The sequence below is a fragment of the Pleurodeles waltl genome, chromosome 6 (assembly GCF_031143425.1).
Source record: "Pleurodeles waltl isolate 20211129_DDA chromosome 6, aPleWal1.hap1.20221129, whole genome shotgun sequence".
In the NCBI taxonomy this organism is placed as follows: domain Eukaryota; kingdom Metazoa; phylum Chordata; class Amphibia; order Caudata; family Salamandridae; genus Pleurodeles; species Pleurodeles waltl.
This window is the reverse complement of record NC_090445.1, coordinates 2,957,892-2,965,528: the sequence shown is the minus strand read 5'-3', so window position 1 is coordinate 2,965,528 and position 7,637 is coordinate 2,957,892.

Genomic DNA, 7,637 nt, shown 5'->3' with positions numbered 1-7,637 from the left:
GAGTGGCCAGTGCCAGCAGGTAAACGTCAGAGACTCCTTCTGATAGGCTCTTACCTGTGTTGCTAGCCTATCCTCCTTCCTAAGTAGCCAAACCTCCTTTTCTGGCTATTTAGGGTCTCTGCTTTGGGGAATTTTTTAGATAACAAATGCAAGAGCTCATCAGAGTTCCTCTGCATCTCTCTCTTCACCTTCTGCCAAGGAATCGACCGCTGACTGCTCTGGACGCCTGCAAAACCGCAACAAAGTAGCAAAGACGACTACTGCAACCTTGTATCGCTGATCCGGCCGCCTTCTCAACTATTGCTGAGGGGGTAGTCTGCCTCCTCTCTGCACTAGAAGCTCAGAAGAAATCTCCCGTGGGTCGACGGAATCTTCCCCCTGCAACCGCAGGCAACAAAAGACTGCATCACCGGTCCTCTGGGTCCCCTCTCAGCACGACGAGCGTGGTCCTTGGAACTCAGCAACTCTGTCCAAGTGACTCCCACAGTCCAGTGACTCTTCAGTCCAAGTTTAGTGGAGGTAAGTCCTTGCCTCCCCACGCTAGACTGCATTGCTGGGCACCGCGTGATTTGCAGCTGCTCCGGCTCCTGTGCACTCTTCCAGGATTTCCTTTGTGCACAGCCGAGCCTGGGTCCCCGACACTCTAACCTGCAGTGCACAACCTCCTGAGTTGTCCTCCGGTGTTGTGGGATCTTCTTTTGTGACTTCGGGTGAGCTCCGGTTCACTCTTCTTCATAGGGCCTGCTCCGGCACCTCTGCGGGTGCTGCCTGCTTCTGAGAGGGGTCCTTGTCTTGCTGGGCGCCCCCTTTGTCTCCTCACGCAATTGGCGACATCCTGGTCGCTCCTGGGCCACAGCAGCATCCAAAAACCCTAACCGCGACCCTTGCAGCTAGGAAGGCTTGTTTGCGGTCTTTCTGCGTGGGAACACCTCTGCAAGCTTCTTCACGACGTGGGACATCCATCCTCAAAGGGGAAGTTCCTAGTCCTCTTCGTTCTTGCAGAAATCACAGCTTCTACCATCCGGTGGCAGCTTCTTTGCAACCTCAGCTGGCATTTCCTGGGCATCTGCCCAATCTCGACTTTGTCGAGACTCTTGGACTTGGTCCCCTTGTTCCACAGGTACTCTCGTCCGGAAATCCATCGTTGTTGCATTGCTGGTGTTGGTCTTCCTTGCAGAATTCCCCTATCACGACTTCTGTGCTCTTTGGGGAACTTAGGTGGACTTTACACCTACTTTTCAGGGTCTTGGGGTGGGCTATTTTTCTAACGCTCACTGTTTTCTTACAGTCCCAGCGACCCTCTACAAGCTCACATAGGTTTGGGGTCCATTTGTGGATCGCATTCCACTTTTGGAGTATATGGTTTGTGTTGCCCCTATACCCATGTGCTCTCATTGCAATCTATTGTGACTGTACATTGCTTGCATTGCTTTCTATTGCTATTACTGCATATTTTTGGTATTGGGTACATATATCTTGTGTATATTTGCTATCCTCATACTGAGGGTACTCACTGAGATACTTTTGGCATATTGTCATAAAAATAAAGTAGCTATATTTTTAGTATATCTGTGTATTGTGTCTTCTTATGATATTGTGCATATGACACCAGTGGTATAGTAGGAGCTTCACACGTCTCCTAGTTCAGCCTAAGCTGCTCTGCTAAGCTACCATTATCTATCAGCCTAAGCTGCTAGACACCCTATACACTAATAAGGGATAACTGGGCCTGGTGCAGAGTGTAAGTACCCCTTGGTACTCACTACAAACCAGGCCAGCCTCCTACAGATGCCAGCTGCTGCTAGCAGGAGGCCTGGGGGTCAAGTTTCAAAGGCCGTAAGTCCTTTGAAGCTCGCTGCCAGGGCAGTGCACATTCCTGAGGGAGGGGGTGTTAGCACTTTCATCCAGGAAGGGCATTGTTCTACAAATCAGAGAGAGAGATGTCTCCCCCAAGGTTTGTAGATTGGGTGTCTGGAGGTGGCGGGCTGGATAGTACCAGTCGGCAACCATGCCAGGGTAGTTAGCTTTTGCAGGGGACACCTCTAGGGTGACCCCTGGTTACATCTACAGATAAATCCAATACTGGCACCAGTTTGGATTGACAACCCTGTGTTCAGAGTGGCCATCATGGAACTGGGAACCTCGTGTTGACCAGTGTCCAGCACATGCATTAAAATGACTGCTCTGTTCACTCACTATGTCCAGGGTATAGCAAGGACACAGTGGGGACATATTGCTCATGCAGCTCGTGCAGCTATGCCCTCAAATATAAGATAGTGCACCCTGCCTTAGCGCTGGAAGACCTGCCAGTGGGGTGTCTTATCCATAGTGTATACAGTGCGTGGTGTACAGGCACACAGAGAGTGTGCCATGCTGAGTTTGTGTTTTAGATTTGTACCAGGACACTCAGCCTGCAATGGCAGTGCTGGGTGCATCTGGATGCCTGGCCCTAGAGGGTGGCACAATCAGTGCTGCTGCCCTCAGAGGCTTACCCATATTACCCCATGACCTGGGTACCTAAGTACCTTTTACTAGGGAATTACAGTGGTAGCTAAAGGTGTACCCAATTGTGCCAATGCATCACAAAGGTTTAGGGAAAGAGCTCTGTCCCAGGGAACCTGGTTAGCAGGGGCCACGGGCACTACAATTTCTTAGGCTGTACCGTAAATCAGGCAAAAAGTGTGATTGGGGTGTAGAATCCATCCTCCTGACTGGGAGAGAATGGCCAGCCCGAATGGAAGGTGAAGCAGGGGACATGTGAAGAAGTGCAGAAGGTCTGCATATCACATCCCTGTTCACCAATCAGGGGCAATGAGAGTGACTAGGGCCCGGTCATGGCGAATCTTCCTGAGAACTTGAGGAATAATGAATATGGGGAAAACGCCACTTTTGGCCTGTTTGTGAGTGTATGTCAGTGTGTTTTTGCTGTGTCACTGGGATCCTGCTAGCCAGGACCTCAGTGCTCATAGTTTGTGCCCTAATGTGTGTGTTGTCAGTAGTGCTTGACTGTGTCACTGAGGCTCTGCTAACCAGAACCTCAGTACTTATGCTCTCTCTGCTTTTAAATTTGTCACTGTAGGCTAGTGACTTCATTTACCAATTTCAATTGGCACACCGGACCCCCCTTATAAGTCCATATGGCACATAGGTACCCAGGGCATTGGGGTTCCAGGAGATCCATATGGGCTGCGGCATTTCTTTTGCCACCCATAGGGAGCTCAGGCAAACCCTTGCACAGGCCTGCCACTGCAGCCTGCGTGAAATAACGCACATGTTATTTCACAGCCATTTTGACTGCACTTAAGTAATTTATAAGTCACCTATATGTCTAACCTTCACTTGCTGAAGGTTAGGTGCAAAGTTACTAAGTGTGAGGGCACCCTTGCACTAGCAAAGGTGCCCCCACATAGTTCAGGGCCATTTCCCCGGACTTTGTGAGTGCGGGAACGCCATTACATGTGTGCACTACATATAGGTCAATACCTATATGTAGCTTCACAATGGTAACTCCGAATATGGCCATGTAACATGTCTAAGATCATGGAATTGTCCCCCATTCCAAATCTGGTATTGGGGAGCCAATTCCATGCATCCTGGGGTCTCCACCATGGACCCCCAGTACTGCCAAACCAGCTCTCTGAGGCTTGCACTGCAGTTACAGCTGCTGCCACCTCACAGACAGGGTTCTGTCCTTGTGGGGTCTGGGCAGCCCAGTCCCAGGAAGGCAGAACAAAGCATTTCCCCTGAGAGCAGGGTGTTACACCCTCTCCCTTTGGAAATAGGTGTTACAGGCTGGGGAGGGGTAGCCTTCCCCAGCCTCTGGAAATGCTTTGAAGGGCACAGATGGTGCCCTCCTTGCATAAACCAGTCTACAACGGTCCAGGGACCCCTTCTCCCCTGCTCTGGTGGGAAACTGGACAAAAGAAAGGGGAGTGACCACTCCCCTGTCCATCACCACCCCAGTGGTGGTGCCCAGAGCTCCTCCAGTGTGCCACAGACTTCAGCCATCTTGCTTTGCAAGGTGTGGGGGCACTCTGGAGCGCTCTGAGTGGCCAATGCCAGCAGGTGACGTAAGAGACCCCTCCTGATAGGTCCATACCTGATAAAGTAGCCAATCCCCCTCTCAGAGCTATTTAGGGTCTCTCCTGTGGGTTCTCTTCAGATTCTGCTTGCAAATTTCCTTCAGGAATCCTCTGCAACAACTTCAGACTCTTCTGACCTCGGATCAACCGCAGCCGGCTCCAAGAAACGCCGTAACTGCAACAAAGCATCTAGAAGAGACACTTATCTTCAGCAACCTCAGCTACAAGTCAGCAACTGCAACAGTTTCCTAGTGTGCACACTCTGGGGACTCCTTGTCTTCATCCTGCACCAGAAGGACCGAAGAAATCTCCAGTGGAGTGACAGAGTCACTCCCCTGCTCCAAGGAGGCACCTTCCAAGACGACGACCGGTACCCTGGGACTCCTCTCACAGTGACGAGCGTGCTTCTAAGGACACAGAGGGTGGACATCATCGACATAGACTGTCCTGAGGTCCTGCGGACGCAATATAAAGGAGATAAGACCTTGCCTTCCTTGAGAACAACGGTACCCCTGTGTACAGTGTCTTCTTCACCTCCTGAGGCCTCTGTGCACTCTTTGCAAAATTCCTTCGTGCACAGCCTGGCCCAGGTCCCCAGCACTCCACCCTGCAACGCTCAACTCACTGAGCTGTTCTCCGGCGGCGTGGAACCTTCTGTTTTTGTGCTGCATCAACCGTGTTTTGCACGTCCTTTGAACCCAAGTCCTGCGGCTCCTGGGGGTAGTGGCTGGCATCCTGAGGGCTCTCTAAAGGGCTAAGAGCCCCCCCCCCCTTTCCTCTTCACACAGAGTTGAGGCCCCCAGGTCCCTCCTGGGTCCATCCAGCGACATTTTGACAAAAAGCACACTTTTCTCGTAGCCAAGGCTTGTTGGCAAGGTCCAACACGAAATCTCATCTGCAACGATCTTCACGCCGTGGCACATCTTTTGCATCATGCCGGAACCCGCTGGCCTCTTCCTAGGGTGCATTTCTGCAGTCTTTAACTAACCAGGGACTCTTATTTTGCACCCTCTCCTGGGTTGGCAGGGGCTCCTGTCCTTCCTGGAACTTCTTTCAACTTCTGGACTTGGTCCCCTTCCTTTGCAGGTCTTCAGGTCCAATAATCCAGCAGTTGTTCTTTGCAGACTGGGTTGGCTGCTGCAAAATCCCAAAAACAATGTGTAGTGTGTCCTAAGGAAACTTGCAGTACTTTACTCCTGCTATTCTGGGCTCTGGGGTGGGGTAATTTACTTACCTTTACTGTATTCTTACTCTCCCAGCGACTGTGCACACACTACACTTGTCTAGGGGGGAATTTGTGATTCACATTCCACTTTTTTAGTATACGATTGTGTGGCCCCTTGGCCTATTTTCTCCCATTGCATTCTATAGGATTTCCTACTGTTTGCATTGTTCTAAGACTATTTACTTGTCTAATTTTGGGGTCTAGTGTATATATTGTGTATAATACTTACCTCCAGAAGGAGTATTGTCTCTAAGATATTTTTGGTACTGTGTCACCCAAATGAATACCTTTATTTTTGGTAACACTGAGTATTGTCTTTACTTGTGTATAAGTACTGTGTAACTATAAGTGGTATTGCATGAGCTTTGCATGTCTCCTAGTTCAGCCTAAGCTGCTACAACACTACTACTTCACTAATAAGGGATAACTGGACCTGGACCCAAGGTACCCACCACAAACCAGGCCAGCCTCCTACAACGGGACCAGGAGGGGGAGACAGAAGGGGCTCTCAGCAACTCAGAGAGCCCTCAAAAGACCTGGCAGCACACAGGAGTCCCACAGTCCGGAGACAAAGAAGGTGCAAAAGGAGGCCCCCGCAGCACGACACAAAGGATTCCCACACTGCAGGAGAATCACTCAAGAAGCTGTGCGTCGCAGGATGGGATGCTCTGCACGAAGAACGTCTTGGAAGGTCACACACAAGCCGTGGCAACTGCAACTCATGTGGTGCATGAGGGTACTGTCTTGCGTGGGGAGGCAAAACCTTACCTCCACCAAAGTTGGACAGCTGGACGTTGGGACTGTTGGAGTCACTTTAGTCCACCACCCGTCTTGCTGGATCCAGGCCTGTGATCTGGAGAGGGGACCCACGCCACCGGTCGTCGCTGCAGAGTGGTGCCTGCTGAAGCAGGGAAGTGACTATGTCACCCCACGGGAGATTCCTTCGGTTCTTCTGGTGCAGGCTGAAGACAGGCAGTCCTCGCAGGATGCACGACCTGTAAACTGTTGTAGTTGCTGACAGGAGCTGAAGATACAATGTTGCAGAAGTCATCTTAGCTTCTTTGTTTCAGTTTTGTAGAGTTTCCGGAGCCGTCAGCGGTTGATACATTGGTAGAAGATGATGTAAAGGTTGCAGAGGATTCCTGATGGAGTCTTGCAATCTGAATCTGAAAACAAAAACAGAGGAAATACCCTTAACAGCCCTGAGAGGGGGATTGGTCACCTATCCAGGTAAGCACCTATCAGGAGGGGTTTCTGACATCACCTGCTGGTACTGGCCACTTAGATGCTCCCTGAGTGTCCCACCACCTTGGGATCCAAGATGGCAAAACCCAGGTAGACTCTGGAAGAGCTCTGGGCACCACCCCTGGGGTGGTGATGGACAGGGGAGTGGTCACTCCCCTTTCCTTCATCCAGTTTCACGCCAGAGCAGAGACTGGGGGTCCCTGAACTGGTGTAGGCTGGATTATGCAAGGAGGGCACCTTCTGTGCGTTTCAAAGCATTTCCTGAGGCTCTGGGAGGCTACCCCTCCCATGCCTGTAACACCTATTTCCAAAGGGAGAGGGAGTAACACCCCTCTCCAAAAAGGAAATGCTTTGTTCTGCCTTCCTGGGATTGAGCTGCTCAAGCCCCAGGAGGGCAGAAGCCTGTCTGTGAGGTGGCAGCAGCTGGGGATGCCTGGAAAACCTCAAAGGCTGGTATGGCAGTATTAGGGGTCCATTGTGGAGCCCCCAGAGTGCATGGGATTGTGCAACCAATACTTGAATCAGTATTGAGGTACAATTCTCAGTTGTTAGACACCTTCCTTGGCCATATTCGGAGTTGCTATTGTGAAGCTGGGTTTAGGTATTGACCTATGTGCAGTGCACACTTAAAATGGCGTCCCCGCACTCACGAAGTCTGGGGAAATGGGCCTGGATGACGTGGGGGCACCTATGCTAGTGCAGGGGTGCCCTCACACACAGGTACTTTGCACCTAGTCTTCAGGTTTGGAGGACCTGATGTATCTGGGAACTGCCTTCTTGGATCCACTCATCGCACTGCAAGCGGAACTTAGTGCAGGAGACACCAGACCTTCTGACAGAGGAGGTCTTGCGTCTGGAGGCATCACACAGACGCAACAAAGGTGCAGTCCACCCTCCAGCCAACAGCTCTGGCCTACAATCCGTGGTGTGGACAGCCCAGTCAGCTGTATGATCCCTCACATGGTCTCACTAGCCCTCTTCTCAGGAAGCTAGTTTGGGTGGGCATTAAGAAGTCAATCACATGGGCTGACCACCTTTTCCAGAAAGAAGAGACCAGCCTGCAAGGACAAAGGTTTCCTGCAAGT